The sequence below is a fragment of the Urocitellus parryii genome, chromosome 10 (genome assembly GCF_045843805.1).
Source record: "Urocitellus parryii isolate mUroPar1 chromosome 10, mUroPar1.hap1, whole genome shotgun sequence".
NCBI classification, from domain to species: domain Eukaryota; kingdom Metazoa; phylum Chordata; class Mammalia; order Rodentia; family Sciuridae; genus Urocitellus; species Urocitellus parryii.
The window spans coordinates 94,985,557-95,011,768 of NC_135540.1; positions in this window are offsets into that span (position 1 = coordinate 94,985,557).

Consider the following 26,212-nt stretch of genomic DNA (forward strand, 5'->3'; position numbering starts at 1 on the left):
AGCTTTGTATTTTACATGCTTATTTTCTTATGTCCAAGATATTGTAGGTGTTAAAAATGGGGATATGGAAAACACGAATTTACTGCACACTGGTGAACACCAGTGTTTTAAATATGTGTCAGCAAAACATGTTTGTAACTTATGAGAACAATAAAAATATAATAAGTTACAGGTGGGTTTTTTTACCTGAGTTGAGGAAAAGGAGCATGTAGGTTCTGTGCCTAAGAGGAAAGAAGAAAGATTGTATATAGTGGGTAAAAAATAAGTGTAAAGAATATGGAAATAAAAAATATAAGCTTTAGTTGTCTTAGTCTGTTTTCTTTTGCTATACCAAAGGCTCCAAAGCTTAAAAATATGTAAAGAACAGAATTTTATTTGGTGCACAGCTTTGGAGGCTGCAAGTTCAACATTAGGTGAATCCCTCTGTTTGGCTTCTGGCAAACCTGTAATGTCTTGATGCCTTGATTTTGAATCCATACCATAGGAGAATATTAATACAAATATACCTACACCCTTGGTTTGATGAGGGATTTAAATGAAAGAATAGGCACAAAGAGCTGTAACAGTGCCTGAGACACAGAGAGTGCTCCTGAAGCTCTTTGTTATACCAATTGTTATTAAAGTTTGTCAAGAGAAGCCTGGAGAAACACATGTGGCAGATGTATATGAGGAGCAGGAATAATACTATTTTCTCTTAGATGGGAGTTGTAAAAGTGAAACTTAAGAGTGAATTGTACTTCTAGTGAATCACATGAAAACAAATGCCTACTGCATGTAGAAGCTGGGGAAATGGGGATTCTGCTTGAAACATGCAGCGCCAGTTCCAACACTCTTTTTGCTTTCCCACCTATTCAGCAGTAGGGTGAAATCGAAGTGCTTTTATACAGCAGAGTTACTTTCACCAAAATAAAGGGATAAACACGAATTTTTATAACTGAGAAAGAAGTCACATGGAAAATCATAGCTAAAATTCTGGAAGATTTAGAAAATAAAAGTTGTAGTTTCAAAAAGTTCTAGTACCTAAAAATAGCCTTTATTTTATGCTAATAAATAATATATTCTCTCCAGGGATTTGCCACCTTTATATTTTAAATTTATGAACCTTTCATTCTTTCTAGAACCAAAAAATAAACTAATATTGTCTTCCTACCTGTAGACATTTATAATATTGCAATTGTTTAAACATTAGATTAGCAATAGCATAAAAATCAGGTTTTACTAGCAACATCTATGTTTATCCATTAAAAAGAAAACATAATGTGAGAATTCAGACCTTATTTATTGAACTTTGTGGGAAATAATAAGATTAGTAGAGAACATGAACAAATTTTTAAAATGAAGTATAAACCTTGTAGTCTTCATTATTTTACATATGTTAAAATAAACTTCAGTAATATATACACATAAACACACATACAAATATATATATATATATATATATATATATATATATATATATACACACACACACAACACACACACAACACACACACAACAAACACGTAAACATATATAGGTTTTCTTTATTTTTTTGTTTTTTGTTTTCTTGGTTTGGTGGCGGGGGAGGGGGGTACCAGGGATTAAACTCAGGGCACTTGGCCACAGAGCCACATTCCCTAGCCCTATTTTGTATTTTTATTTCACTGAATTGCTGAGCACCTCACTTTTGTGGAGGCTGGCTTTGCACTCAAAATCTTCCTGCCTCATCCGGAGCTACTGGGATTACAGGTGTGCCCTACCACACCCGGTTTTTCTCTTGATGATTGAGCATGTGCTGTACACTCATAACCTCTTTAAATGTATTATAACCACTTCCTCTTGGAATTTTGGCTGAAATCAAGTGTTACCTGTTATCTCCAGGGACTCTAGATTATAAAAGCTGAGAAATGTTATACCAAGGGCTGGATTATTTACAGGTAATCAGTTACTCAGTAAATATGCTCAGAGCATTAACTAAAATTAATCTTTTTTTTCTTTTTTATTGGTGTATATCAATTATACAGAATGGTAAGTTTTGCAGTGGCATATTTGTATATCCACACAAACATAATTTGATTGGTTTTACTCTGTATCACCTCCTATATTCTCCTCTTTATTGTTTTCAACTATGTTGGATAGTGAGCACACTCAATAATTTTTCATTCTTTTGCTTTTTTTTCATTCTGTTCCTCATTTTTTTTGACTTCATAACAATAATAAGTTAAGAATATCTTGGAGTGATAAATATTATTGATTTGGAATCTTATTTTTTTATCTTTCAGCCATTAATATGTGAGTTAAAACTATTTTAATCACAGTAGCATTGTTTATAGATTTCTTAGAAGAGAGATAACTATATACTAAGCATATACTTTACACTGTTCTTGAAGTTTATCATAAAAACTTCTTGATAATAGGCTACCAAATGGGTACATTAGATGTGTGTGTGTGTGTGTGTGTGTGTGTGTGTGTGCAGTGACTCCCTATCTAGCAGAATCTCTTGTCTTCTACTCTGTCCATTTAGTTTTTACCCTTATCCCAGAAATTTAAAGTCAGGTGTTACCAATTAAAATGTCTTTTTATTATCTTGTCATACTTAAGGGATTATAATGAGAAGTTTTTTAATGGATCCTCTAAAAAAAGTATTTTTTAAAAAACACACTTGCCCAGCATGGACTTGGGCCACTTAAACTTTCTCTTTTTTCCTCCTAGAAGTAAAGCTGCCAAAATTGCAGATGTCATCATGTAACCCTCTAGTTTTCCCAAAGGATGACAAAACACAAAGACAAGGAGGATGGGGAAGTTTGGGAATCTTGGGGACTTTATCAGCCTTGGGCCGTTTCTCTTGAGATTCATCATGTGCACAGATTTCTCATTAATTTTGTTTAAATTACTCCTTCTTAGGAATCTGTACTCACGGTGAAATATAATCCTTAACTTTATATCTCCCCAAGAGATTTATATATGAAAAAGCATTTCGGAAGGACACAATTGAATTAAGTACCTAAAGAAAGGAATGAATAACCTTAATTGATAACCTTAGGTTTTAAAGTTGGAATTTAAAATTTAATTTTGGAATTAGCTTTTATGATAGATGACACATTTGTTTTTTCCACTTAGTTGTCCTTACTAATAGTACATGGTAAAATATAAAAATAATAGACATAATGTCTAAATCATTCATGATATGGTTCAGTTATGAGGTGGCCCCCAATGGTTCATGCATGAAACAATGCAAGAGATTTTAAAGGTGAAATGATTGGGTTATGAGAGCCTTAATCAGTTTATTAATCCCTTTGTAGGGACTAACTGGGTGTTAACCAGAGGCTAGTGGGCTATAGCTGGAGGAGGTGGGTCATTGTGAAGCCAGAATTAGACAAGCCATCAGTTTAGATAGGTAAATTGAGTCAGGTATGATCAAGGAGGCCAATTTGAGTGAGTCCATGAAACTGAAGACTTCCACCTGAGGGATTAAAATGTTAATCCCTTTAGAACTCTTCCTCCACTCTTATCAAAAACCTGTCCCTATTCCAACCTTTTGCTAAGGTAACCTGTCCCAGGAATTGCCCCGCCCTACAGGGAGTTATAAAGTTCTCAATAAACGTGTCCTGGGCTGTTCCATCTGACCCTTCCCTTGTCCATCTGCGTCTCATCTTTTGGTCCTCCCACCAAGCATCTCCTGAGCCTACTCATACGGGAAGGAGAGAGATAAGAGGAAGGGAGCAGGAGAACAAAGGAAGCCCAGGACATATTAAAAGGCAAAACACCCTCGCTTCTTGGGATACCAGGATACCAGCTATGGGCCCCTTTTAAATTAATATGTTGCCCCTTTTTAAATTAATATGTTGAAAAGTAGTATCTTGGCAGTAGTTTGTTGTTCAGATAAAGATTTTTAATTTTCTGAATTTCCCTTCTTTTTCCTTTTTATTTTCCTGATGTCCCTCAGTAGCCCATGTGCATAATGTTCCCAGTCTCTATATTTTAGTATCCCTCTGTACCCAAGAATCTGACTTTATTAACCATGAAGAGATAGTGAGAGTTAACACATATAATCAGAAACCTAAATGCACTGAGTTTTTTTCCTGTTGGAGGTACACTTTTTCTTCTTCTATCTTAACTATCATTTTCTTTCTCTATGACAAAAAATTAAAATTTTATTGATTAATTTACATTGTCTAGGTCCTTGCATAAGCTTAGAGACAGAACTCCAGTATTGGAGTCCTTACTAGAACATTACAGTTTAAACCCACTTAAAGAAAACATGACAATATGCAAAGGAATAAAATTATTTTATCACAACTCCAAAATAATAAAATTGAATATCTCAGTAATATTGATTTTCAAAACCTACATGCAGGAAAAGTGAATAAAAAATACAGTGGCCTGCTTAAAAAAAGGAATCAGAAAAAAAGACTAAGTTCATTGATTTCACACAGATTATTTTCAATTCCTCTTCTTCATATCTTTAGTTGGATCTTGAGCTTGATATAATATTGACCCCTTACAATGTCTCTGGTCAAGTGGATAAAGTAGTGAGTTAGAATTTTTATGTAGTTTCTATGATATTTATAAGTTCCTGTAAGGTTGGAAATACTGCATATATTGGGAAATCAGTCTCTGCTCTTTGGAGACAAATCTTTGTTTTCATCAACAGTTTTATTATGTTTGTTAGAGCTCAACCTTAGTTTATCCTTGAAACATATTGACATTCTAATTGAAAGTATTTAAGTACTCTCTTGAATTAACAGAAAATGATTTTTCAGTGTCAGCTTTTGAATTGTCAATGTCCTGGAGTCCATTCCAAGTTATAAGTTTATAACTCTCTCTCTCTTTCTCTCTCTCTCTCTCTCTCTCTCTCTCTCTCTCTCTCTCTCTCTCTCTCTCTCTTTATATATATAATATATGTTAAGTGTTAAAAGAAGTTGTTTAGAATCATATCCATCACAAAACTCCCATTTACTCACAAAGTGAATAATATTATACCATAGTGTATGGCATCACCTGTGACAGTACCAACACTAATATCAAGATAATCTTCTTGGAGAGGCCATCAAGATGACCTCTACCAGAACTCTGGCAGGAAGATGAAGTGACTGCAAACTGCAATAAACACAGAGGTAGCAATTCTGCGATTCTGTTTCCAACTCTGATAGGTACTCAATGTAAAATGATTATTATTCATTTTGAATATGTTTTGGGCTGCTTCCAGGGTTTGGATTTGGAGGTGTGCTCAATGTCGTATAGTCCAGGGGCACCAATCCAATGTCAGTGTGATGGCTACAGTGTAGCCATTCTTCTTCAGCACCCTGGTTTCATCAATCATAGGATATCTCCCTTGTGGGTGAACTTTCCAGGCCAGATGGTGGCACAGAGCTTGCATCTTGCATGGAGGCTTGATGGCCAGGGCTGGAGAGAATAACTCCTGTAAGCCCTCCTGGCTGTGGTTTCTAGACGGAACCTATCATCTATGCCATTAGCTGGAACATGGAATTATCCAGGCTTACCCTGCCTAAGGGAAGTTTGTTTGTAGAACATGTTTCCCAGTTATATTTGGAGGACTGAAGAGGTATTTTCACTTAGTGGGCTCCTGGAGAATACTCTAAGGCTACTTCTCATTTTCTTTTGATGTGTAGTGGGCTCTCCTGGCTCTACGTCAGCTCTGATAGCCCAGAGTCATGGGGTCTCTCCATTCTGAAGGGCTAGACCTCTTCTGGTCATGTTTCCTCAGGGGCAGAGAGGGCCTCAATCTCTTCTACTACTCTCTGCTGAAGTACAAAGGAATCTGGGAAAATCCCCCACCTCCTGTCCCTTTCTGTTCATCACTGCAACTACCACTGTACTGTGGTTCTGATCATAAGATAATCTAAAATCATCAGTGGAGTCATCAGTGTAGACCTAGGAGCTCTTCATGAGCTGGTACCATCAGTCAGTCTCTCCATCTGGGGCCCAGCTGCTATGCTCTGGGCTCTCAGATGCTTTAGGCATCTCTCCTCTTCTTTTTCTTTATTGTACATTCTGGGGCACCCCATGCTCTTCACCAGTTTCTCCATGGGTTTCTCATGTCAGAACCACAAAGGCCCTGGTCCTACATTAACTGCTACATTGAATGGGTAGACAATAGCAGGTCCTAGACAACTACAACAGATCCTTGGGCTGTTGTTGTTATTGCCTTCATTGCAACAGCCCATTCTGAAACAGCTTGTTGAGACAGAAGTATAGCAAGACCTGGGGCTATAGCAGCAACAACAGCTCCTGTAAGAGGCCAGAGCATTCTGGTGTAAGTTGTACTCAGAAAACACCAGGACTGGTAGTGAATCTGGATGATATTTTTGTGGTTTTAGGGATGATTAAATCAGAATTTCAATTACTTGATGTTGAACAGACTGAAGATAAAGTTGTTGAAGTCATAGTATAATTGGTAAGCTCTGGGAATTGGTTGTCTTTCTTGTGGAGGTCATGCAAGACTTTGGTGGATGTGCCTATCTATGTAGAAGCTTCAAGGCACTCTTTTATTACCCATTACCCAATGATGCTATCTACCACAAAGGCCTGTCCTCCACCTCAGTTAATGGAAATTATTTCTGAATTGCCATCTATGGATATATATTCTCAGGTTGAGTTTTTTTCAGTTAAGGAAACATGGTAATGGTTTCACTACTAGATGGCAGTTCAGATGTCTAATAGCATTGAAGGAGCCAGGTAACTCAAAGATGGTAGAAAAACTTCCTCTAGCTATCAGTCTAGCCTCCTTGACAAACTAGGTTATGCTAATTGAGGTTTCCTCCTCTATTTCTGATAGTTAAGGACTTACAGGGATGGGGAGTTAAGTTACGTAGGCCTAAAGTCCATGTTGCCTTTACTACCTCCCTAGAACACACTTTCTGCTGGCTAAAGTCATATTCCCAGAAGCTGACAGAGACAAGTTTCTGTTTTGCGGAGCTGGTACTCAGTCAATTTGACTTGTATCTTCTAAGTGTCTTTCTGTGGCAGGACAGACAGCCATGGACAGGAGTGGCTCTATAGGTATATGCTTTCTATGGCTATGGCCTGCTTTGCTAAAGGACAGAATGAATTGCTGGCAGAAGAGTCAATGCTGGGACAAGGGGTCAGCACTTGGTTGTTAGAGTAGCTGCCCAAGGGTGATGGTGGAGAGAACTCTAGCTCAGCTCCAACATTACTGGAACCTCTTCCAATGGTTGGCGGCCTCAGAGCCGAGCCGAGGGTTCCCCTAAGAAAGCTGGTCCTTGAGCCGTAGTTGACAGCAATTGGGCATGCTGCTATGCATAACTGCAGCCCAAGAAGCTGTATAGTTGAGAAGCTCAAGGCCTTGACCAATTACTTGGGGAATTGGTGCTGGAACACAAAGGGATGGCTGGCCTCAGTTCCTTGCCATAGCAAAGCAGTGGTCAGCTCTTTGCATCACTAACTCTTCATGTCTAAATCTCTTTCTTCTGCATAGGTGGTAGCAGTCATAGCAGTAGTGGTATTTCTTCCCCATCCAAGGACCGCATTGCCGCTAGTATGCCCACTCTTGATGATACTGTCTTTCAATTTTTTGAATGCATAATTTTATCTTTACTATAAAATGAAATAAAATTTGGACATAAATATTCCTAACATTATGGAATTCCATGTTTGTATACTTATTCACATAAATGTATGAAATGTTTGGAGAGGTAAAAGTTATCAGAGGGTAAAACTTAGGAGGAGACAGTTTGGATATTACTCTAGAAAGTGTAGTGTCATATGTATTTCTTTTTTAATATACCTTTACTTTATTTATTTTATTTTTATGTGGTGCTGAGGATCGAACCCAGGGCCTCGCACGTGCTAGGCGAGCATTCTGTTGCTGAACCAAGGTCCCAACCCCTGTATTTTTATACTTTTTTTTTAATATTGAGATCTATATATTACATATTAATTGAATAATATTATAATTAAAATAATGCTAACATAGACCTACTTTGGAAAAGAACTAAGACATTGTTTTTACTATACTTGGCACAGAAAATCCCAAATTCTGGTAGGTATTAGGAAAGTGAAAACATTTTTACTATTTCTCTGCTTTAAAAATCAAAAATACATTAAGCCAATTGATACAAGCTAAACTCATCTACCACTCTAAATTTTTCAGAAAATCGTTGAAAACATAATTTTTGAAAAAAACAGCATGCTATACTATGATTGCTAAAGTCTCTTAATTTTGTAACATATCAGTGAAAAGTTTTAAAAGTAGAAGTAATATGGTTATATTTTAATATTTAAACTTATTTTTTACTTTATGAATTGCTTTGACAATAAAATATTGATTCTGATACTTATGATGTAGCATTTTGCACATCAAAAAATACAACTGTATAGATGTGTTCAATATATTACAAAAACATTAATGTACAATTAATAAAAATACTTAACATTGTGAAAATAGGTAGAAATCAATGCATGTCAGATTATGTATGCACATGAATGTATGTATCATTTTACTTTTATTAGTTACTTTAGAAACATATAAACAATTTCAGAAAGAAACATGATTCCTTTTTTAAATCTTAAATACACTTTATTAGAATTATTTTCATATAATGTGACATAGAAATCATCAAATTGTCATTGCAGTTAAAGAGCATAATTTTCATTTAGATAGCAGTTACCCAATTTTAATAAATTGAATCAATCTTTTTTCTATATTTCAAGTACAGACCAGATAATGTTTACCTACTATTTTATGTTTTATTAGTGCATTATTGTTATTCATATTAGCAGGGTTCATTTTAACATATTCATAAATCCATATAATTGTTCCATTTCAATACCCAGTATTTCTTTCCTCCCCTCCCTTCCTCTGATCCATTTCATCTACTCTACTCATCTTCCTTTTGTATATTTATTTATGTCTTAAGTTTGGTGCATTATAGTTATACATAAAAGTTGAATTCATTGTCATTTATTCATATATACATTTAGTATAATTTGTTCAAGTTTATTCTGCAGTTTCTCCCCTTTTCCATCTCTCCTCCATCCCCCAAGGTCAAAAGGCAAAACAAAAACAAACACCAATGGAAGTAATCTAGCTAGTGAACTATTCACCTAGAAATAGAATATTCCTTTCTTTTAGTTAACTATACAAAACAATCTCTGCTACAGAAGAAGTATAATGACATTGATTTTTATGCTCACTTCAGTGAGGGCTGCAGGCAGCAGCTGGTTGTCAGACTTTACTTACTTGCTGATTTCTAGATTTTTTTTTTTTTTTTTGTAACAGAGATTGAACTCAGGGACACTCAACCACTGAGCCACATCCTCAGTCCTATTTTGTATTTTATTTAAGAGACAGGGTCTTTCTCACTGAGTTGCTTAGTGTCTTGCTGTTGCTGAGGCTGGCTTTGAACTTGTGATCCTCCTGTCTCAGCCTCTCAAGCTGCTGGGATTACAGGCATGAATAAGCCACAGTACCTGGCTTCTGACTTCTAAAATTTTAAAGTCTCTGTCTCTCAGATAATTGTCAAAGTAGACTGTTTATTTCCTTTGTGGTGCGCTAATTAGGCCAAAAGGATTCTACTCAAAAACTTTGAAGTCCTGAGATGTGTGGAAGTTGAATTTTTTTGTGGTACATGTGTGGCATGATGTGTTATTGAGCTGAAACTGCAACTTTTCACTATGAGAGTGATAGGCTTATTATCCTGGAAATCACTGTTATGTTTTATTTTCTTAACATATTGCATATGCGAATATTTTATAAAATGCTCTAATTTTTTAAAGTCATGGCAACAATAAATGATAGACATTTTCTATGATTGATGTTTGATGAACTATCTAATTGATAAGGAACAATTTTTGACATGAGGTTACAGGTTTCTTTTTTTAATTTTTATTTTTTTATTTTTTCTTGTTTTTTTTATTGGTTGTTCACAACATTACAAAGCTCTTGACATATCATATTTCATACATTAGATTGAAGTGGGTTATGAACTCCCAATTTTACCCCAAATGCAGATTGCAGAATCATGTCGGTTACACATCCACAATTTTACATAATGCCCAATTAGTAATTGTTGTATTCTGCTACCTTTCCTATCCCCTACTATCCCTCCTCCCCTCCCCTCCCATCTTCTCTCTCTACCCCATCTACTATAATTCATTTCTCTCCTTGTTTATTTTCCCATTCCCCTCACAACCTCTTATATGTAATTTTGTATAGCAATGAGGGTCTCCCTTCATTTCCATGCAATTTCCCTTTTCTCTCCCTTTCCCTCCCATCTCATGTCTCTGTTTAATGTTAATCTTTTCTTCCTGCTCTTCCTCCCTGTTCTGTTCATAGTTGCTCTCATTATATCAAAGAAGACATCTGGTATTTGTTTTTTAGGGATTGACTAGCTTCACTAAGCATAATCTGCTCTAGTGCCATCCATTTCCCTGCAAATTCTATGATTTTGTCATTTTTTATTGCTGCATAGTACTCCATTGTGTATAGATGCCACATTTTTTTTATCCATTCATCTATTGAAGGGCATCTGGGTTGGTTCCACAGTCTAGCTATTGTGAATTGTGCTGCTATGAACATCGATGTGGCAGCATCCCTGTAGCATGCTCTTTTAAGGTCTTCAGGGAATAGTCCGAGAAGGGCAATAGCAGGGTCAAATGGTGGTTCCATTCCCAGCTTTCCCAGGAATCTCCAAACTGCTTTGCAAATTGGCCTCAACCAATTTGCAGTCCCACCAGCAATGTACAAGAGTACCCTTTTCTCCACATCCTCGCCAGCACTTGTTGTTGTTTGACTTCATAGTGGCTGCCAATCTTACTGGAGTGAGATGGTATCTTAGGGTGGTTTTGATTTGCCTTTCTCTGACTGCTAGAGATGGTGAGCATTTTTTCATGTACTTGTTGATTGAATGTATATCCTCCTCTGAGAAGTGTCTGTTCAGTTCCTTGGCCCATTTGTTGATTGGGTTATTTGTTATCTTATTGTCTAATTTTTTGAGTTCTTTGTATACTCTGGATATTAGGGCTCTATCTGAAGTGTGAGGAGTAAAGATTTGTTCCCAGGATGTAGGTTTCCTATTTACCTCTCTTATTGTTTCTCTTGCTGAGAAAAAACTTTTTAGTTTAAGTAAGTCCCATTTGTTGATTCTTGTTGTTAACTCTTGTGCTATGGGTGTCCTATTAAGGAATTTGGCAACAGACCCCACAATATGTAGATCGGAGCCAACTTTTTCTTCTATCAGATGCAGAGTCTCTGATTTGACATCAAGCTCCTTGATCCATTTTGAGTTAACTTTTGTGCATGGCGAGAGAAAGGGATTCAGTTTCATTTTGTTGCATATGGATTTCCAGTTTTCCCAACACCATTTGTTGAAGATGCTATCCTTCCACCATTGCATGCTTTTAGCCCCTTTATCAAATATAAGATAGTTGTAAGTTTGTGGATTAGTCTCTGTGTCCTCTATTCTATACCATTGGTCCACCCGCCTGTTTTGGTACCAGTACCATGCTGTTTTTGTCACTATTGCTCTGTAATATAGTTTGAAATCTGGTATCGCTATACCGCCTGATTCACACTTCCTGCTTAGAATTGCTTTTGCTATTCTGGGTCTTTTATTTTTCTATATGAATTTCATGATTGCTTTATCTATTTCTACAAGAAATGCCGTTGGGATTTTGATTGGCATTGCATTTAACCTATAGAGAACTTTTGGTAATATTGCCATTTTGATAATGTTAGTTCTGCCTATCCCTGAACAGGATATATTTTTCCATCTTCTAAGATCTTCTTCTACTTCTCTCTTTAGGGTTCTGTAGTTTTCATTGTATAAATCTTTCACCTCTTTTGTTAGGTTGATTCCCAAGTATTTTATTTTTTTTTTTTTGAGGATATTGTGAATGGAGTGTTTTTCCTCATTTCCTTTTCAGAAGTTTTGTTGCTGATATACAGAAATGCCTTTGATTTATGCGTGTTGATTTTATATCCTGCCACTTTGCTGAATTCATTTATTAGTTCTAGCAGTTTCTTTGTAGACTCTTTTGGGTCTTCTAGGTATAGAATCATGTCATCTGCAAATAGTGGTAATTTAAGTTCTTCTTTTCCTATTTTTATGCCTTTAATTACTTTCGTCTGTCTAATTGCTCTGGCCAGTGTTTCAAGAACTATATTGAATAAAAGTGGTGATAGAGGGCATCCCTGTCTTGTTCCAGGTTTTAGAGGGAATGCCTTTAACTTTTGTCCATTCAGAATGATGCTAGCCTGAGGCTTAGCATTGATAGCTTTTACAATGTCAAGGTAAGTTCCTGTTATCCCTAGTTTTTCTAATGTTTTGAACATAAAGTGATGCTGTACTTTGTGGAATGCTTTCTCTGCATCTATCGAGATGATCATATGGTTCTTATCTTTAAGTCTATTGATGTGGTGAATAACATTTATTGATTTCCATATATTGAACCAGCCTTGCATCCCAGGGATGAATCCTACTTGATCATGGTGCACAATTTTTTTGATGTGTTTTTGTATTCAATTCGCCAGAATTTTATTGAGGATTTTTGCATCTATGTTCATTAGAGATATTGGTCTGTAGTTTTCTTTCTTTGAGGTGTCTTTGTCTGGTTTCGAAATCAGGGTGATGTTGGCCTCATAGAATGAATTTGGAAGAGCTCCCTCTTTTTCTATTTCCTGAAATAACTTGAAAAGTATTGGTATTAATTCTTCTTTAAAGGTTTTGTAAAACTCCGCTGTATACCCATCCGGTCCTGGGCTTTTCTTTGTTGGTAGTCTTTTGACGGCTTCTTCAATTTCATCCATTGATATTGGTCTGTTCAAATTGTGTGTATCCTCCTGACTCAGTCTGGGCAAATCATAAGACTTAAGAAATTTATCCATGTCTTCACTATCTTCTATTTTATTGGAATATAGGTTTTCAAAATAATTTCTAGTTGTCTTCTGTATTTCTGTAGCATCTGTTGTGATATTGCCTTTTTCATCCCGTATGTTAGTAATTTGAGTTCTCTGTCTTCTTCTCTTCGTTAGCATGGCTAACGGTCTGTCGATCTTATTTATTTTTTTGAAGAACCAACTTTTAGTTTTGTTAATTTTTTCAATAGTTTCTTTTGTTTCAATTTCATTGATTTCCGCTCTGATTTTAATTATTTCTTGCCTTCTGCTACATTTGCTGTTGTTTTGCTCTTCCTTTTCTAGGGCTTTGAGATGAAGTGTGAGCTCATTTATTTGTTGTTTTTTTCTTTTTTTGAGGAATGACCACCAGACAATGAATTTTCCTCTTAAAACTGCTTTCATTGTGTCCCATAGATTCTGATATGTTGTGTCTGTATTTTCATTTATCTCTAAGAATTTTTTTATTTCCTCCTTTATGTCTTCTGTAACCCATTGATCATTCAGTAACATATTGTTCATTTTCCATGTGACGTAGGATTTTTCCTTCCTTCTTTTATCATTGAATTCCAGTTTCATTCCTTTATGATCAGATAAAATGCATGGTATTATCTCCACCCCTTTATATTTACTGAGGGTTGCCCTATGGCATAATATATGGTCTATTTTTGAGAAGGATCCATGTGCTGCTGAGAAAAAAGTATATCCATTTGATGATGGTTGATATATTCTATATATGTCAGTTAAGTCTAGGTTATTGATTGTGGTATTGAGTTCTATAGTTTCTTTATTCAACTTTTGTTTGGAGGATCTGTCCAAATATAAATTTTATAATATCAATTATTTGAATTTAAACAAATGAAATTATTTTCTATGCAATTTTTCTCCTTAAAAAAGTATATTGAATGAGTGAATAAAATAAATGCCCCTTGCAATTTATAAAAAATTAGCAAGGCTTAAAAGTCTCTGTATAGATTGGAATTGCAATTAATAAATAAAAATAAAGCAATATATATTAATCAAATCTTTGTAAAAATCATGCATAAACGATTTCATGATGCTCTGTATGATACTTATAATCCTGCCTTAATTCTTTACTCCCTATTTGTAGTTTGACCATTTGGTATCCTTGACATGCAATTTTTATATATACTATATGTGTTCAGTTAAATTGCATTTTGAATGAAACTTCTTTCTCAGTGTGTACCAAGTAAAGGCTTCTTAATCAAAAGCGTTTATGAGAAACAATTCACTGGTATTGGGGAGGGAGGACCCCCAATCTCAGCAAAGTCCTGAGTGTCAACACTAAAGGACAAGAGAGAAGTACCACCAATGAGGAGAGCCTTGCCACCCCCCCCACCCCACTCCCGGGCACTGCTGATGACTACAATGCCATTCTACCAGGGGAAACTTCTCCTCAGAGCTTTCTTTTATTTTCAAACTTCATGATTATGCTGGCAGTTATATCCTTCTAGGCTTTTACAGTAATGACTTAGATGCAATGAATCAAGAACAATATTTAGTAAATATTTCTCAATTTTAAGATGATATTCATCAACTATATGATATTTTCTATAGAGTGGTTTAAATGGCCCTCAATAAATGTGACTCCCTTTTTAGATGAATTTAGAAGAACTGTATGATCTGGTTCCAATAATTTTCCTATAAAACTCTCATTAACTGCCTTAGAGAAACATTTTGAATAACAAAAGGGGAGGGGTTGTCAAATTGTCATTCTGTAGTCCTATTAGCATCTGTGTTTTCTCAATTTTCTTATTATTCCTAAGTACCATGACTTCAATATAAATGCTCAAATATCACATTCCTCATCATTCTCTTTCTGATCTTCCAAGAATTAATATTATTTCAATTGACTTCACCAGAAAACGACATTATATTATAACATAATTTGCCTTGAATTAAAGTCACTTGTGATCCTTCATGTTAGATAAACTAATGGGACATTTTACACTTTGTCCCTTTCCCATCTCCTCACTTGGGTATCTAGTTCAGTGGTTGAAAATGGTAGATGTGCCCTAAAAAGATGTTGATTGAATCAGTGGAATTATATCACTGGGATCATAAGATAGGTGGAATTTGACAGAATTGCAGCATTTTGGATATTTGATTCAATTTGTTCACTTTAAAAAAAGCACAACTTAAATATTATACCACTTTATAAACACCTTCAATAAATGTCATCAAGTCTGCTCTGAAGCAAATTGCTGAACTAAAGTAGAATAGGATTTCAGCATAAACAATCAGGGTAGTGCAATGAAAGAGCAGTCTCAGCATTTTGAAAATCCAAGTTCTAATTATGGCTCTTATATGAATGATTCTTGTGGCCATGTATGCCTATATCCTGGTGTGCCATATAGTTTATCATTTTGTCTCTGTGTGTGCCCAATGATGTTTATTTAGGTATATATGTGTTAAAGTGGATTTTGTAGATATCCCTGAGAGTTTCTGCCATGGTCTCATCTGGTAATGTGTATGATGCTTGTGCTCTAGTCAGAGTTTTCACATCTATCATATAAATAAATGGGAAAGAAGAAAAGTGATATCTTGTTTCTTGTTTCCCAAGAGTCCCAGAGGCAGGAAAACTAAAAACTCCCCTTTGAGATTAGCAGTGAAGGTACTCACTTATTTAGAACAGTGCTTTCTGATTCAAGTATCCACTCTTGGCTAATGATAAGCTCAGTCCCTATCAGCCATTTGAAGTGCAAGCAGTTGTGCTATGTACTAATATTTATAATATTTAAAAGTCATAAGGCTACTTCTTGGCAGGGTCAGTAGAAGCATAAACAATTGTAAACAGGAGTAAATAAAATGTATGAGTGAAATAAAGGCTCAATAATCTCTTTCTGGAATACAGTCCGAATGGCTTTGCTATAGTTCTACTAATTTATGTGCACTAAGAATTTCAACTCTGTTTGTTTTCTTGTTTGGTGACCATATACGGTTTTGTTTCTGTTTCACTTGAACTTTTTAAAAATAAGCATGCATTTTAGAGTAGATTAATGTTTACAAAAAGTTTTCAAATATAGTACAGAAAGTTTGCATGTACCACAAATCCAGTTTCTTCTACTATGAACAGCCTATGTTAGTATATTTGTCACAAATATAAACTAGTATTGATAGATATTTTTAACTAAAATCCATACTTTTAGACTTTATTAATTTTTAAATAATGTCCTTCATCTTTTTGACGATCCTATCTGGAGCATTGTAATGCATTTAGTTATCATTTGTTGCCGCAGTCTGGCTGGGTACAAATCACGAGCCACTCAAGCAGGAACAAACTTTATTTCCGAACTCCTGCGACCGCCACCCATGCGGCCCTTCCTGGATCACTACACACCAACCAGAACTCCCTCCACCAGAACTTCACCAACCAACTGGAACTCTCCAGGAATCCCTGCTAGAGCTCAACCAGAACTCCGTGAGAACTCGAAAGTAGTGGTCTGGGAGGCAGCAGGAGCCACCCTATTGCCGGACTGCAGGGGTCTAATATACAACTGAATACACAGCCTGTTTCAATCCAGCATCATCCAGTCATAGCAATTATACACAGCTTAACTTAATTATCATCATCTTAATGGCTCCTGGCATCACCTCTCAACCATTACTTTTGGCAAAATGCCAGGGGCCATTCCAATTCGGCTGTGGCTCTCAACAATTTGTCTTCTCTTGACTATGGCAATTTCTCAGACTCATTTTCTTTTGATAACCTTGCCAATTTCGAAGAGTACTGATATTCTATTGAATGTTCATATTAACATCTGTCTATTTTCTTCTTATGATTACATTGGGGTGGCAGGTTTATGAGGGGAAGAATATAGCATTGGAATCAGACATTTCTCAAGGCATTCTGATTCCTTATATTGAAAAATGATAGTAAAAAACCAGATTTAAGTGGGTCATGGTGGCACATGCCTGTAATCCCAATGACTCAACTGGCTGAGGCCTGAGGATTACAAGTTCAAGGCCAGCCTCAGCAATTTAGTAAGACTCTGTCTCAAAATTAAAAAATAAAAAGGGCTGAGAATGTAGCTCAATGGTAAAGCCCCCAACCCTGGGTTATATTCTCAGTAATAAAACAAAAGAAAATCTAGATGCTAGGTGTTCTCATTGTGTCTACAATGTCATTGCTTCTAGGCCTCTTTGGAGGACTCAGCAAGGAAATGAACCGATGGGGTATACTTCAGTCTTTCCTCTGTTAGGATCATAAAAAGATATCCTGCAAGTGTCATAAATGGAAACTTTCTTAAATCATCCGTGTGCAAACTTGATGTAGCCACCAAAAACAAAATCTATGGATGTTTTTATGTCTTTTAACACTGTGGCTCAAGGAGTTTTTTATTTTTATGCCAGTCTAGTAGCATTATGTCTCATGCTAGTTCACTAACAGCAGTCTCCAGCAATTCAGTTTAAAATATCAAACATTTAAGTATTCTTACAGTCAATGGCTTCATAAGCTACTGCCCCCCACCCCCCATAAGCAGATGTTGCCTTTGTCTCCCTGGATTCCCATACTGTCTGGATTTTGTTTAGGGTGGTTTCCCCTGCAACCACAGTACTTTGATAGGCATTGATTTACATGTTGTTAGGATTTTTCTTATTGTAAGAAGGGGGGTGATGAATTTAAAGATCTCTATACCTTGAAGCTAAAATCAGAATTCAGAAATCTTTTTAATCATTAAAATGAATCTTTTCATAAAAAAGAGACTAAAAATGAAAGTGCTGAGTAACTTGTTCCCTAAGACAGTTAAAATACAAATGATAAAACAGAAATCAAAAGATAAAATATCAGCATCCATGCTAAAGTGACATTATTTTATTAAGACTGTATTCAGAACATTTATTTAATTGGGCCTGTACAAAAATGTATTTTCATAACACTTGGTCAAAAAAGACTATTTTGTTTAGATCATAAGATGTTCTAAATTACTTCCAATAATTTATATTTAAAATGAAATAGTAACTTTTAATTCATGGACTCTTTACATCAGTTCATCACAGACTTGCAATACAAACTTAATTAGTACCAATAATAGTTAGATTTTTTTCTACATCCAGTTTATGAACTCAAAGTAAAATTTTGAAAGTTCATTCCTATGAAGGCAATATATCACACATTGGTGTTAATGCTTTTGCAAATTTGGTGAAAATTTTCAATGGGAATGTATTTGTTTTTCATTGTTAAGAATAAAAATTTTTGGTGAATCATGACATTATTTTAAAGAAATGTTTTTACTAAATTGCAAAGGGCTGAAATATACTTGGAACTTATTGTGAGATATAATTCATAACTGCATCCAAATAAGTTGTGATTATCAACAACATAAAAGTCACAAATTTATATATGTTTTATTACACATGTAGTGTAACTGAACTATTTTGTGATAAACTGACTTGTAACTTCTTTGATGGTTACTATGAATTTAATTTTAGAAATATAAACTATTGAAAAAAAATTAACCTAAAATGAATAGAATAAATTAACTTTCAATGGGATACCGAAATATTTATACATGTTTCCTGTAAAATTTAGATGCATTTTGGTTGAATTCAATTGAAAATATCTAGTCAAAGTAAGTAACTAATAAATATTAAAATATTAGGTTTTGAAGCTTTCAGAAAAATCAAAAACAAAAACTTATAAAAAAGAATTTGAAATATATCTCTATGAAATCAAGAGAAGTGAACAAATTACACTATGAATGCTTAAGTTGAAAACACAACATTATGATGTTCTAAGTGTTTTTTGAAATATTTCAAGTTAGTCTTTTAATAAAATTGCATATATTCAGTTATATAAATTTATGTTCTATACCAAAATGAATTATAAATTAAGAAGTTCTGTGATTTGGCAGCAGCTACATTATGTGTAATATTAAATATATCAAAAATAAAAATCACTTTTTTTGAGACTTATTAGCAAAAATATTTATTAGAGAAATGTTCTCTGAATTGAGATGTATAAATATTTGTTTCAATATTTGAGATAAAATATTTGAGTATTTTTATATGTAAATATCCACTCTTTCTTTTAGTTTGCTTCTGAGTTTATCAGGCATATTGAATCTTAGTGAAACAATATCCTTTCAAGTAAAAGTGTTATTCTTGGGCTGTGAATGTTGCTCAGTAGTATAGGACTTGCCTAGCATGTGAAAGGCCCTAGAGTTGATGGTCTGTACCACACCCACACCTATCCACACCCACCCCATCACCCCTACACACACACAAATATGCGTGCATGTGCTCAGGCTTGCAAAATGTTATTCTCTACCAAGAAGCTTAATTGAATATATGAAGTTTTGATTACTCATAAAATACAACTCTTAATAGTATTATAGATAAGTTGGGAAATAAGGAGAACCATTAAAATTCACTTGAAAAAGAAAACCATATTTTTCAGAAAACTGTTCTAAATTAACAAAGCATTAGAAATACTTTGGTTTAGAATATTTTAATGTTTTTACAATTTATATAAGGATTTTTACAAATTTTCTTTAAGGTACATGGACTTATATTTTCAGAAAAAAATTTGTTTTTGAAATTCATTTTTGAATGCAACTAGTTAATAGCCTAGCCATTTAATCTATTAACAAAGTAAACAAGTATTTCATAAACATAGGCAATGTTTATTTTAGGTGCTTTTTTTACTATTAAATTGTTCTGTTTTGTACAAGAAATCATTTAGTTACTGTATTCATTGTGGACATACACAAGAAACCCTAAAGTGATATCTGAAAAAAATATTGAAAATTATTTTTTGCTCTGTTATAAAATTTCATCATGTGAAACCAAAACAAAGTACAGATCACATGATAATCTTTTTTTTTCATTTAAATTAGATCTTCCAATACCTAATACACATTCAAACTTAATTCACTTTTCTTTATAATCATTTCAGCTAACCAAATTAAAAAAAAATACTTTTCTCTTTTTGAATTTATCCATGTCAACTGGAACTGCACCAGTGAATACAGTCAGTGTCTTGGAAACAAAAATAAAAACAGAACACAAAGCATTATGTTTAAAATAATTAATGCTTAATTTGCAATCTGTATTCTGGAAAGCATGCAAAATATGATCATTATGAGAATAGCGAATAGCTTAACCTTCAATTATTTGTAGTAAGTGTTATATATAAACGAAGAAAGTGATTATTTGGACTGCAAACCTCCTTCCACCTGAAAGATTTAGAACTTTGTCAAAATGCAATGTGTTCCACAGTAAGAGGATTAACTCCAGTGCAGGTTTGATGACTCAGCAATAAAAGACAAAAACATTTCCAGCCCATGTCTGTACTTATTTTCCAAAAGAGGATGAAGCAGCACAAATTCAGAGGGAATTCTCACCTATTGCACCCTGTTCACTTGTAAAGTCACATATTCAGACATCCAAAATTTTGAGTGCCTCTTAAATATTAAAGTAGAACAATTATTAGCAGAGAGGCCAATGGCAGAGGGATATAGAAATGAAGTGCATCATCCATTTGAAATGCAATGAATAGTGTGATGGTGATGAATGATGATAGCCACTCACTTGGCACTAGCCACTTGGCTGAAAGGCAAATCAGAATGCAAACTAGAGGCAGACCATCAAAATAAATAAGTAAAAACAAAGGACATTAAAAGGCAATGGATTGTTAGGATGAAGGCTTGTTATAAATGATGAGATCTGTGTTAAATTAAAGTCACTTATGCCATATTAGTATTCCAGAAAGGAAAACTGATTGAAAACCTCAGCAACATCACCTACTCAAAACCGTCTTAATGGTTCTAAAGTTTTAAATGATTTTTTTCTATGAGAAATACAAAAATCAAATCTTAGGCAACAGCAGAGTCTATAGATTAAAGTCTGTTTTCAGTTATTCTTCAGTTACCCATGGAGGTGGATTGGCAAAAGGAAAGATTTTATCAGAGAGAATTAGGGTAAAATGTGGTTATAGCTTAATAGTAAGAGTTAGAATTCACAAATCTTCTCTGGGAGAAGTTTACCTTTAATGATGTATACATTGCTGTCTCCAAACTTCTATGCTTTCTACCCACCTTGATCTCAAAGTTTTTTATATGTTGTATAAGATGCATCAGAAGGTGTGTTATTTCATTCTTTCAGTAAGTTAGTCAGCTACTGACTAAATTGCCTTATTTGTATTTTAGTCCCCCTTATCCATGGTTTAAGTTTCCTCAGTTTCATTTATTTGCAGTCAACCATGGTCTGCAAATATTAATGGAAAATTCCAGAAAAAAGAAATTCACAAGTTTTAAATCATCATCCAACTGTATGATGAAATCTCTTGTCCCCCTACTCTGCCCTACTGAAGATATAAATCATTCCTTTGCTGAGCATATCTAAGCCTTATACTTCACCCACCTTGTGACAGTTAAGAGTGAAGAGAGACCACATTCATGTAACTTGGATATAATATCATAGTACAGTTGTTGTATTTTATTACTGTTGTTAATCTTTTACTGGGCCTAATGTATAAATTAAGCCTTATCATGGGCATGCAATATAGGAAAAATCATAGTATATGTAGGGTTTTGGTACTACTTGTGGTTTTAAACATCTAGTGGGGCCCTTGGGGTATAACTCTTGTGGATAAATGTGGGGGTAGTGTGCCTCTCACTGTACCTAACTGTTGGACTCTGTGTTAGGTGCTGGTAGAAGAACAAAACTCCTGCCTTTAGAAAGCTTTCTATTTAGTGAAGTAACTTAGAAAAGTTTTAATTTCATCCATTGATTTTAGAGTACTTGAGAAAAAGAAGCCTAATGCATTTATACACTAAGTAGTGTTCCCTAAGGATAATAGTTTTATGCCTGAACAGTCTTCCTAGGTTAATGGGCACCTGGAGGCAAATGATCTATGTGAGGAGGGCTATCAAAGACCTTGGGTCTGGCGAGGTTCAGGAATAAATTTTGAAAATCCTTAGTACATGGTAATAACAAGAAAAATCTAAATACATCATATAACCCCAAATCTAAAGAAGTAATATAAGGAAAATGGCATTTGAGAAGAAAAAATGGAAACAAAGCAGCAAGAAAGAAAATAGAGATAACCAAGCAAACTGAATTGAGAGGATAGAGAGAAGACAGAATATAGAAAAAAAATTCAAGGAGCAAGAATGTAGCATTGGAGACTTATGATTCTGTAGCCTTAGCAGAGAACTTCAAAGGGCATTAGGCAGGAGACAGCTTGCAAGTAATAATTGAGTACTTGAAGAAAAATTTAAATGTTCATTGATAACTTTCATAAAGAAAAGAAGCAAAGCCTAAATAAATCAATATTTTAACATCGAAGATATATTTTCTTCCTTCAGTAAAAAGAAATAAAATCTAATAAATACATTGATTTCTGCTTGTAGTTTTTCTCTCTTTATCTTGATTTAAGTTTATTGTGCTATTTTAAAAAATTTAAGATGATCCATCATCTCACATGATATGGATAGTTGCACTTAATCCTTATCTAGTGAATTCCTTCTACAGATTTGCTTATCTTTTCATCTATATACCCATTTTGAACCAACACAGAACCAAACTTTTTCCCATTGCAAGTATCTGCCTTCTATGTGGCTACAGCCTAGAGTGTATCTATTGAAGTACTGAGTGTCACCTGAGGCAAACCTGGTAATTTTGTGCATTATGCTTTAGGTTTTATCAAATCCCTTAAGATTTTTCTCTCACCTAAACTGTAAATTCTCTGCTGCAGTTGAAGCTGAGGCTTTACCTTCTCCTGCTTGACTGGGGTCATAGAAGTGATTCTGAGGTAACTGTAGAAAAAAGTTACAGGTACCAAAATCTCTATAATATGCCTTAGTCTCAGAAAATCACTTCAGTCATTCCAGCACCCAAATCCCTAACTAAAATGTCTCCAAATAACCTCCCCTAGCTAAGATATTTACACCTTCTCTAATTTTTTAAGTTTCCCAGTAAAAATTGGCTATTATTTTCTATTCTCTGCATTTAACTTAGCTCCATATTTGAATGTTGGCTGCTTTGTTGTTACCAATAATGTTTCTGAGATTTTTTATTACCAAAATTAATTTAATTAAGCCCAGGTCGCTATATTCATCAAAAATCTAGAGTCCAGGGGTGGTTATAACTCTGATAAAAGACTGTATACAACTTTCCCAGGGTTAGTAATATCCCCAGCTTTTTAGAATTATTCTCTCTGACTTCTACTCTTTCTCCATTGGCCAGGGCTTCTAAAGGTCCTAGTTTCACTAAAATTAGCTCCCCCAATTCTACCATTACTGTCTACTTTAAATGTGAGTAGTCATCTCAGCAAAATGATTTTATTAGTCATTTTTAACTTTATATGATACATTATGAGTATTTATGTTTTCTATATTTTGTACTGTTATGAAACAAAATTTGTTTTTCAATCAATTATTCTCCAACCAAAATCAATGCCTTTGTCAGAAACAAGTACTTTGCTCTTTTGAAAATTATTTTCATTTACAGGACTTGATAAATAGTTTTAGAGAGATGCAAAATCAAGATCAACAATCATAGCAAATAGAAACATGCTAGTCAAGAGCATCTTCTTTTAATCACTGGTTCTTGACCCCCAAATCATGCAGTGAATGTGTCTGTCTTAAAGAAAACATTGTTCGAAACAGAACTGCTTTAGTGCAACATTGAATGTGTATCAGCACTGGTCTTTTCAACCCCATGAAATCTGGCTATAAGATGTTGTGTGGGAGCGTGAAGAGTAGTGCTAGCATGCATCTCTTAACTAATCTCTATTAATTCTCTAGTGCTGCCCTTTGCTCCCTCATACTTTGGTTTCCTGAGCTACTCAGGAAGCATCATTCATGAACCAAAGAGGTCTTTCTCACTTTCATCCGTCCTGATTTACTTACGCCTCAGAAAACCTGAGTCGTAAGTAAGTTGTGGATTCTGGTTCTTTTGCGTGGCTGTTAAGAGGAAGCCTGAGGACTAACTAGGACAATCTTAACAAAAGAATACTGTGATCTCATTCTATCTACCCATTCCTTACTCTATGGGTCTATTTCTCTCAATTTTGTAATCCAAAACCAAACAAATTAACATTTGAATTGTAGGCATGGTTTGAGCTCAGAATGGCAACAAGATGATAAAGAAAACACAAGGAGAAATTTTGTGAAAATAAGTTACATGATGCTAACTATTTGTCCATAAATATTTTAATATTCTAATGTGCTTTGTTCTAAACATATTCAGTATATCTGTTCATTTTTCAATCTACCGTACTTCATACTCAAAATACCCAACTAAGCCAGTATTAATGAGCTCACAGAGAAGAAAACAAAGCCCCTGAAATATTGAATAATCACTACAATTGTACAAGAGGACAAGGTTCCAGACTTGAATTTAATAAAGTCTTTCCCCAAAGATATTCTTTCCAGTGAACACTTGCCTCTCAGAATGTTGTACTCAATCATGCGCTTGTTACACACTTCATTTTATTCTCTACACATGCTTAATTCAATCAATTCTTTAAATATAGCCCAAACCCTCTTTCTCAAGAGACTTAAATATTCCTGCATTTTTTAAAACAGACATCACTTATAAAACTGTCTTCTTCCTTTTTCTAAACCCTTGTAGGATTTATCATGTGCATACCTTTTGTGCAATCACATAATATTCTACGTTATTATATTCCTTCATGTGTTTGTTTTTCTCTTCAATGGGCTCGTAAATTCCTCAGGTCTAGAGCTGTAGCTGTGTATCAATCAATCAATAGGTAATCACTGAGATCTTTCTATGACTGAGACATTGAATAAGATGAAATGGTGGATAGAACAATTTGAGCAGTAAATAAATGAAAGTCTCAAAATATCGCACATGTCTTGCTATACAATTGCCACAATAATTCTAAATAACAGAGCAACAGCACTCATGGCTGTAACAGTCAGCCTCTATTCCCACATCCACTAGTGTGTGAATTGATGGTCCCTCAGCTTTAGCTTGTGGCTTGGCTCAGAGTGGCTTCAGCTACACTGGGTCAATATTTTCGCCTCGTGTGGCCAAGGTTGCAGGAACTCTGTGTAGAGAATTACTTTTCTCCTGACCTCAACCATTATGTTTGACATCTTATAGGAGTTCTTTATTAACAACTTCTTTTCCATAATTTACAGAATAATTTTAGTAGTAACTGCAGGATAATTATTATTTTGTTCATTTGGGCTTGATATAAATAATGTTTTTAAAAGATTAATGTACTTAAAATTTAGAGATATGGACTTTACAAACTTTTCATAGTAGATGGGAAATTCACATTTGCCCCTCAAAATTTGCATTTTAATGTTTAAAAATCTTGAATGCAAATACAAGTTCTAAGTGACAAAATTAAAGTAATTCAAGTTCTTTATCTACATTTTTATAATCACTGTGAAACTGTTATTATTTATTTAAACCTGCTGGTTAGAAGCAGGATTATGTCATGTTACATATGGTTGGGAACTAAAACTGCTTCTGAAGTGAGGTTGAATGATTTTAGAAAGTTATGTATTTATTTTTAAATTAAATGCTTAGAGCTTAGTGTGTTGTGCTGATGATTGACTATAACTGCAGCACTTGTTTAGAAATTTAGACCAATAGATTTGTGATTGTACTTCATCCTTGAAAAATTTTTCTCTGCTTCTGTGAATACATACACTATATTCCTGGAATTAAAATAATCAGGGTTGACAAGGGGGGCTCATTTCAAACTTCTATTCTCATATCCACCACCATCCAATTACTAAAAACAGATCACACAGTCAAACCCAAAGTCAGAGGGTGGGAAAAGACACTTCTCCCATGATGAGGTCATGTCACAGGTGTAAGGAATAAGGAATTTAGACCAATATTTCAATCTACTACAATAAATAATAAGCAATATTTTATGATAAAGATATTTAGAGAGCAGAAAAAACTAATTATGGATGCAGAAAAAATTTCTTAGTTCAGAAAAATAAAAATAATGATGTATGTCTGTCATCCTCAAATAATTTTGAAGGATAACTATGCTAGAGGGACTTTGACAGACACAACATATAATGATCATAAACTAACACAGAAGATATACAAAGTAAATTATACTTCTTTCTGTGGATTTCTCAATTATATACCCTGGAATAGACTTTGGCACAGTATACGAAATTGTGAAAAAATTAATATCCAGAAAATTATTAACTACCTTAAGTTCCTATTACAGTGCTAATTAACGCTTATTATTGAAGAGCATAAATGCCTTTTAATAAGGTCCTCTTCTCTCATTATTTTATGATGACTGTTGTTTTATGTTTTGAGTAACAGTGAAAGAGAATGGAAACAAAATGCAGAGAGTTTGTGGTTTATTTAATCAACAAAAAATAA